Here is a 9070-nt window from a genome sequence, read left to right as displayed (position 1 = left end):
GATTGATAGATAAATTAAAATCTAATATTCCAAATATCGACAAAATTAAAGCAATGAGTGAAGAAGATTTAAATCAAATTTATACAGATGTTATGAATAAGAAAAAGAACAGTATTCTTATTTCAGAAATGAAAAAATCATCAAAAGAAATTAATACAACAGAAGATATTGAAGAACTTAGATCAAAAGCACAATATAAACTTGATAAATTAGTAACTAAAGAAGCATTAAAAGCTGGTATCTCAGTTAAATAAATTATATAAATATATGTTTATTTTTGTTTTATAAAATGAGAAAATTATACATGAATTTACATAATAATAATTGCAAAGTAATAAATACATATCAATTTGAAGTTGAATTACCAATTGAATTTGTTTCTTCTACTAATAATAAATATGTTAATACAATTGCTACTAGATTCTATAATTCATCTGGTCAGATTGATTGTGTAAATATTTTAAGAAGTGATTTGAATTCTAGTAATGATTATCCTTCACAAGATGGATTTATAATTTTTACTAACAGTGATAATCAAAAATCATTTGAAATCAAAGACAATAAAAGAAAAATAAAAATATGGTTTACTGATTACAAAAATAATATAATCGATATTGATTCAGATTATTATTTCATATTACAGTTAGAATTAATGTTTTGAAAATTACCATAAATCGTTTCTAGAATTATAATTATTATAAACAGTACTTGATTCAAATCTATCATAAATTGTAGTTGTGGTAGTTCTTCCTAATGAATTAATAATATATGTTTTATAATCTGCAAAATTAGAAACAGCTTTGGATGACATATATATTTTTAGTGAAGAACCTTGACATATTTCTGTAATAGATGATGTATTTGTTATTTGTAAATTTGGTTCTATTAGATATATCTGATTACTATCTATATTTATATTATTCCACATTAAATATGGATTACTTTCTGAATAATTAATACCAGGATAAAATAAATTATTAAGATTACAATATAAATAAACACATATTGGTTTAGTTGTTATTGATGTTAAATTACTATTTGATGTAAAATTCTTTGGTAAATATAAACTGAAATAATTAAAACAATAAAATCCATCACCCCATAAATAACTAACTGTATCTGGTATTATTATTGGATGCTCATTTATATTAAATAAATTTTGTACTGTTGTATATATTTTTCCATTCAACATACTTCCACCACTAACTTGTTCAATAACTTTATAAAATTCATTATTAATAATTACATATGGAACTACTTTTACTATTCTATTTGTTGTTAAGAATTCTGTAACATTATCAATTTTTATTCTAAAATATGCAGTTTTATTAGTTTCTGATTTAATAGAATAAGTAACATTTTTATATGTTGTTACATCTTGTGAAATTATTTTTGGATATGGATATATTATTTTTGGAGTTGGTATTGAAGCTATTTTTGTATCTGTGTACGCATTACACTTAGAACCAACATTGTCGCTGTAAGAGTTACATGCTGAGGCAATCATATCAGAATATGTATTACATACTAATGCTACATTGTCGCTGTAACTTTTAGATTTATTATAATATGTTAATATTTCAGAATTTACATAATCAGTAGAAGAAATATCTTTTGTATTTATACTTACTGTTCCATCTATGCTTGTAATTTTATCAGTTTTAATTTCATTAGATGTTATTGTTGAAGGATTAAAATATGATGTGCAAAAAATACTATTTTTACTTTTATCTTGATAAACTGTTGAAAATACTTCCATTTTTATAAATTAAATGTTCAAACTTCTTTATTACTAAAATAAAGATTAAATATATTATTATTTTATTTGAACATAGTATCTAAATCAACATTAGTAAGTAGTTCAACCTTATTTGGTGTTAATGACCACATAGCATCATTTAATAAAATAATATTAATAGCATTAGTATTAACTGAACCAGTAGATCCACTTGGTTTAATATATGGATTATAATCTCCAAACATAGGTATTGCTTGAAGAGTTAGTTGTATATTTGCTGTAGAATATAAACCATCAAAGAAACATCCAGAACCATATCTTTCTAAAGGAATTGACATCATAAAATCAGTAGCATCACTTAAATATTTAATATGTTTAGATGAATCATTAGTATTTTCAGAATATTCATTAAACGTTAAACTATTAATTATTGATTGAGGAGCTGCAAATAATGTATCAAAAATAAGTGTTTGCTAATTGAATTTCACTAAATTCACTTGATAATGTATCCATCTGTTGATCTGGTATGGTTCTGTTTGCTGTTATAACTTTAATATCACTAATATGTGGATTTTTAGATACTGTACATTGATTATTAGATCTTGGGATTAAGAAGAATAACATAGATGTATTTAGGTAGCTCATCATGTTTGAACATTTAATTCAAGAAACAGATTGATTGGGTGGGAAATCATATTCAGTTGTTATTTGAGCTGGAACAAATAATGGTGTTTTACTTTATTTATCATATATTTCTTTCAATACAGAATCCTTAACATTAAAACCATTAATAACACTTTGGAATAATGTACAATTACTTTCTTGAATTTGAACTGTTCCAGTAAACTGAGAATAACTATTTCCACTTGAGTAATAACAATAACCAAGAATAAGTGATTTATCACCAATATATGTAAATTCTTTAGACACACCTTTCATCCAATCAGAAGTTGAACATGTAATTGCATCTGATGCTAAATGATTTTCATTAAATTCATCGCATAATATTGTTGGATTAACCTAGCAATAAACAAAATTTTGGGTAATTCTTTGTTTAATATCTAATTCAAATTCATTAAATATTGCATTTGGATATGAAGTAAATGATTGTAAATGCAAGAAATTATCTAAAGGAATTATCAATTTCATTTCAGCATCAAATGTTGAATTTCTAAGTAAATCATCAACTTTAACATATACTTTACATACATTATTTTTATGTTCAAAATCATTTTTCCAAGCTGTATAAACACCAGCTCTAGATTCTTTTTCTTGTTGAGTTCTACACATTCCAGAAATAGTTGTTTCATATATCATCTTAGTGTTTTCATAATATGTAGTTCCATTTTTCCAATTAATTTTCATACTGTCTAGCCATTGAGTAGAATCTTTTAAACCAATAAATAACATACAAGCATTAGATTCTTTTTCTACAAATGTAGTTACAGTTCTTGCTTCATCTAGAACTAATTTAAGTCTTAATTTAATTGTTGCGCTTAAATAACTCTTATCAATATTGGTAATATGAAATGATGGATCTATTATCGCTATTTTAGAATGAGCATTAATATTAAATGGAACTTGTTGTTGATAAGCATTTACAGTAATCGTTCTACTATCATGTACACCATCATTTGATGAAATTATTTTTTGTTGTTCATCGAAATATTTAAGTATATCTCCTCTATTAGCATCTTCTAAAACGGAAGGTATTCTTATGTTAGACATTTATTAAGTGAAAAAATTGAATTTTAAATATTTTAAATGCGACAACCTGGATATTATAAAACACTAAAAAACTTTGCCAATAAAATTTTAGAAGAAGGCGGAAAAGTAGTAAAAATATATGGAAACATAATGAATAAAGTTACAAATATAACTAAACCAATAATAAATTCTGTACCAGTTGTTGGACCTATGATTGGTAATATTGCTAATAAAAAGTTTCAAACATATAGTAAGTTCGGAGAAAGAATGATTGATGTTAATATAGGTTCAGATCCTTTTAAAACATTAAAGCAATTTGGTCATAATGATCTTAAAAATATATGGGTGACAAAATAAAATGTATATAATAATTTTTATTATATCTTAAATGGTAAAAGGGACTCTATTCTGGCAAAAGTTAAAGAAAGTTAAGAAATTATACCTAAAATAGGAAAAGCAGCTGTATGGATTAATGACAATGTTATAAAACCTGTAAAACCATATGCTAAAAATTTAATATAAGCATATGATACATTTGGTATGGGAAATAAGATGTTAGATTTTAGGAGCGACTTAATTGATCAATACAAAACTAATAAAAAAGTTAACATTCCAGATACAACTCACTATTCTAATAAATTCGTTGATCAATTTATGAATACTCAACGAAGTAATAATGATAAAAAGAGTTTTAAATGGTTCTAATTAAATTCATATTATTTAATTTATATTTTTATCATCAAAAATGAGTGTATATAAATTACAATCTGATATTGTTAAAACATTTGATGATGAATCAAATTTTCTAATATATTATGATAAAAACAAGAAAAAAATCGATGATATTAAAACCAAATCATTGAATTTAAGATTTAAAATTAAGTGATATAGAATAGGTAGAAAAGAGGGAAAAATAATATTATATCCAATTAAAGTAGAAGATACAATTGATACTAAAAATAATATCGAAGAAAGATTGACTAATCTTGAAAATCTATTTAGAGATTTTATTAAAGCTAATCCACGATTATTTCTTTATCTAACGAAACAAATATAATCTTTTTCATATTTTTCAAGTTGATTATAAACTGATTGAAACTCTTCGAATGAGATATTTGTAGTAATTTGATTATAAATATGATGAAGAATTTGATGTGAAAATGAATTAAATATCCATACTGTAGATAATATTGATTTTATCTGTGCTGGTATACCTCGCCATATTTGAATAGCTATAAAGAATAAACAATTAGTATGCCTTGTTTTGTATAATGATTTAGATAATAAAGATGATTCATTTTTAAACAATTAACAGCATCATCTAAACAATAATTGATTCTATAGGTTTATCACGAAATTTATCTAAATATAAACATTCTAATATAGATTCATCTTTAGGTATTTCTTTTCTAATCATTTTATTATAAGTTTTTTTAATTTCAAGTAATTGAGGATAAGCTATTTCAAATTGTTTTATGTTAATTTAAGTATTGGAATATTAATTAAAAACTCATAATGTAATAAAGTTTGATCAGAACCAGTATTATTAACCCAAATAATCAAGTGGAACAGACTTTGTCCGAAAGCAATAGAAACTTTATCAATTTTAATAAGTTCTTTACAAATTGAAGTTGTTTTAGAACAACCCGGCTTACCTATAAGTATATTTATAGATCTATGCTTTACAAAAACTTCTTAATGAATAATATTCATTGTTGTCTCAGACTTATCAGTGGCATATTGATTTATTAATGTGTTGACATATTCATTTAGACCAACGGACATTTTTTACTAAAAATATATTCATAATTATCATAATTTATTTATTCCATAACGCCATATCAAAATATCAAATAATTTGATTATCTTTATTTTCAAATTCTTCATATTTTTTAGTTCTAACAACCATAAAAGGTTTTAAATCTGGGTTAACACTTTAAATAATAATGAACAAAATTCAAGTGGTCTAAAAATCGGGAAATCTTGAGTTTATTAAATAAATTTCCATTTTTTAGAGATTATTTTATGTGCATAAACTATACACAAGCCACAAAAGGGAAATCATCAAATATTTGATTAATATCCCTGTAAAAACAGGCCAAAACAAAAATAAGGGCGTTATTTTAAGTGTTAAAATTATTCTCATATTTATTTTTAATAGATTTATCTTTAGAATTAATATATTTACTAATTTTAGTATTACAGGAAGGTAACTGAACATATAAATTTACAACTGAATCATAAACTTACTCTTAATTTACTAAAATTAGCTTTTAATAATCTAAATATGGATGATCAACAATTTTACCCCCAAAATTATTAAAAATTGTTGGATCTATTCTGAATCGGCACCCTGAAATAAAATAATAAAAATAGAACAAACAAAATCGATCTGTAAAACTGTATATTTATATGAAGAAAAACATTCACGTAATTGATTGCGACAATTCGCCGCATCTTTTTTATGATGCCGACTTCACATCTCAAATATGTGAAATTCGTGAAGTTGATGTTAATGAATATTGACTGGCAACTTCGATATTTTTGAAGAAAATATTGGTAAAGAAGAACTCTGTCTTGATTTTGGTACAACTTTTTGTCAAGAAGACTTAAAATTATTGATGATACAAATGATGTAAATATAATATTGTTAACACAAAAAATATCGAAAAGAAAAACTAAATATGTAAAAACTAAATGTACCAAATTTAATCATCAAAAAGTTGTAATCGTCGTGAAATAAGACACTCAATATTAATTCAATGAACATTTTAATGTTAAATTTGGTTTTATTTCATTTGTTATTTTTATTGAATTTTTATTATTAATTACCCCCTTTTGTTCATGGAACAATAAAAAAAATTAACCAATCAATTGGCATTTTTAAAAACACTGTCTTTAGGATTCAGTTGTGTTTTTATATGTTCAGTTACACCCCTGTAGCAAAATATTGTTTACCATCTTCGGATAGAATAATATGAGTTTTATTAAGTTTTGTTTCTATTGATTTAACTCCAATTATTTTATAAACGGAATTTTCTTCTAGTTTTTGAATATTGTTAAATTTACTCTCTTGAGTAGTCATCTTTTAAAGGAATAAAAAAATGAAATAATTAAAATTGGTTATAATACTTTTAAATTATTGATAGAACAATCTAATGGATTTTCATAATTTATTAATTTAATTATACATCTATCGGAAAATTCTTCTAAGAGAATATTTTTTAACATATTTGTCTTGAGATAAATTAACATATGCATCGAATCTTAAAGACGGTCTTATCATAATTTTAATTAACTTATTTTTCTTATTATTTTTAATTTGTCCTAATTTATTTATTGAATATTTTGGATTAATTTTTAAAATTTCGAAAATATCTAAAGAAGTCATTTTATAGGGAAAAAATTAAAAAATAAGATTTTAAATTTTGGAACTCTTTAATCCCGAATTTTGGTAAAATTCAGATCTCCGCGTCCCCCACGATTTTATATTGTTTAAAAGGTTGTCCCCCCTAAAACTACAGAATTTATATACTACTGCGAGTCCAAATAATTAAAGACAAAGTCGAAGAAAACACTTTAAAAAATTTTCTTATTATAATTTATAAGTCCTAGAGTAGGTGGAAAAAAGTCTGGCTCGATAAAAATTATAGTAAATTATAATATTAGTTGCTATAATATTGAAAACATTTTGTATTATTTCAAAAACATTAATTAAAACTCCAAAAAAACAAAAAAATGGAAACTAATAAAAATTGGTTGTTTACAATACAATATAGTTATTGTTATCGAGCCACACTTTTTTACTCCAACTCTATAAAGAATTATGTTATGGCTGTTCGGCGACTTTTTGAGTCCCTTCAAAAGTCGCCGACTTCTTTTAGAACTAAATAACTATTAACTTTAATAAATTATACCAGATTCATTATAGTCTCAAAAACGTGTAAAAACACAATAGTTGTTATAATTTGTTATATTATAATCATATAAATATAATTTAAAAATTGATTTAAGAAGATATAATTGGGACGGTATTTTTTCATTTCTTTTTTTAATAATAATTATATTAAATTTATATGATTCATTTTTTTATAATTTCTTTTAACATAAAAATGGTATTTTAAATAGTTATTTAACTAAATATTTAGGTCAGCGACTTTTAAGACTATTAAAAAGTCGGCGATTTTCAAAGAGACTGTAAAGTCGCCCAACAGCTATAAAACACATAGTTTAATATTTATACCATTAATTTATTTATAATTTATTTGCATAAAAATATTAGTTTTCACATTATAATTAATATAATACAATTAACAATTATAATAAAACTATTTGTTTGATATGAAAACAAATAATCCAGACAAAAATAAAAATATTAACAATATCTATTTCTTCAAAACAAGATTTTTATACAAATCTTGTTTTGTGTTTTATTTATAAACAATGAAAAGTTATTACAATACCACGTTTCTGAATTTTAAAATGAAAGAGGCATATAAAGAAAAATTATTAAAAAAAATACGACAATGGAAAGTTATTAAATTGTAATAATCAATAAAATATATAATTTGATAAAAAATATTTAATTTCTACAACATTTGAAAACAAGAATTTACAAGACAAAAATAGTCGTTTTGACATTTTTAATCTTTAGGTTATCCATATTTTTTATAAAAACCATTTATAGATTTTTTTGTAAATAAAAAGAAAAAAAACAATTTATTCAATGATAAGTATTCTCCTTTTCTGTGTTTTAGCTTATGCACTTGATCAATGTTATATTAAAGACACTACTCACAATTGTTTCAAATATTACGACCAACTCGGAAACCTTACATGTGATCCGAATTTAGTTATCACTGAATCTGGATATTTATGCGAAAAAGCTTTCAAAGATCAAACAGTGTTTACTTCGGTTATTTTAGAACAAATTACTCAAATCAATGATTATGCATTCGAAGGATGTTCTAATCTGGTAAATTTTACTTTTCCCAAGTCTAAAAATGTGATTGGTTATGTTGGAAAGTCTGCGTTTGTTGGAACAAAGTTGGAATATATTAATCTAAATGATGTGAATAAAATCGACGAAAATGCTTTCTACGGGGTTACTTCCTTGCAAAAAATAACATTTTATCAATATATGCCCATGGAAATTTGAAAAAATGCTTATAAAAACACTGGACTTCAAACAATCGAATTTACACAGTATACAAGTAATACTTATTATTATTTTAACAAAATTGATGAATACGCTTTTAGTGGTACGCAGTTCGAAACTTTTAATTTGAATGATAAATTAAATATATACATTGGAAAGGGGGCATTTCCTAATATGACCAAATTAAAGTTATTCAATATGAATGGGTCATCAACAATATCAGAAGAAATGTTTGCTGGAGACACATCCCTTGAAAAAATTGAGTTTTCAGAAAATGTTATCCGTATTGGTAAAAATGCATTCAAAGACTGTGAAAAATTGACTACCCTTCACACTGTAAATATAATAAGTCTTCAGGATAGTCTACAGCATATCACAAAACTGTTTTACCATAGCGTATATGTTCCAAGTGGTGTTTCAGAAGAAATCAATTTCAATAAAGATATGAATGTGTATGTCAATAAAAA

Source organism: Entamoeba invadens (genome assembly GCF_000330505.1).
Source record: "Entamoeba invadens IP1 unplaced genomic scaffold scaff_1105074725955, whole genome shotgun sequence".
NCBI classification, from domain to species: Eukaryota; Evosea; order Mastigamoebida; family Endamoebidae; genus Entamoeba; species Entamoeba invadens.
The sequence above is the reverse complement of the archived record's forward strand: the minus strand, read 5'-3'. Positions refer to the sequence as shown.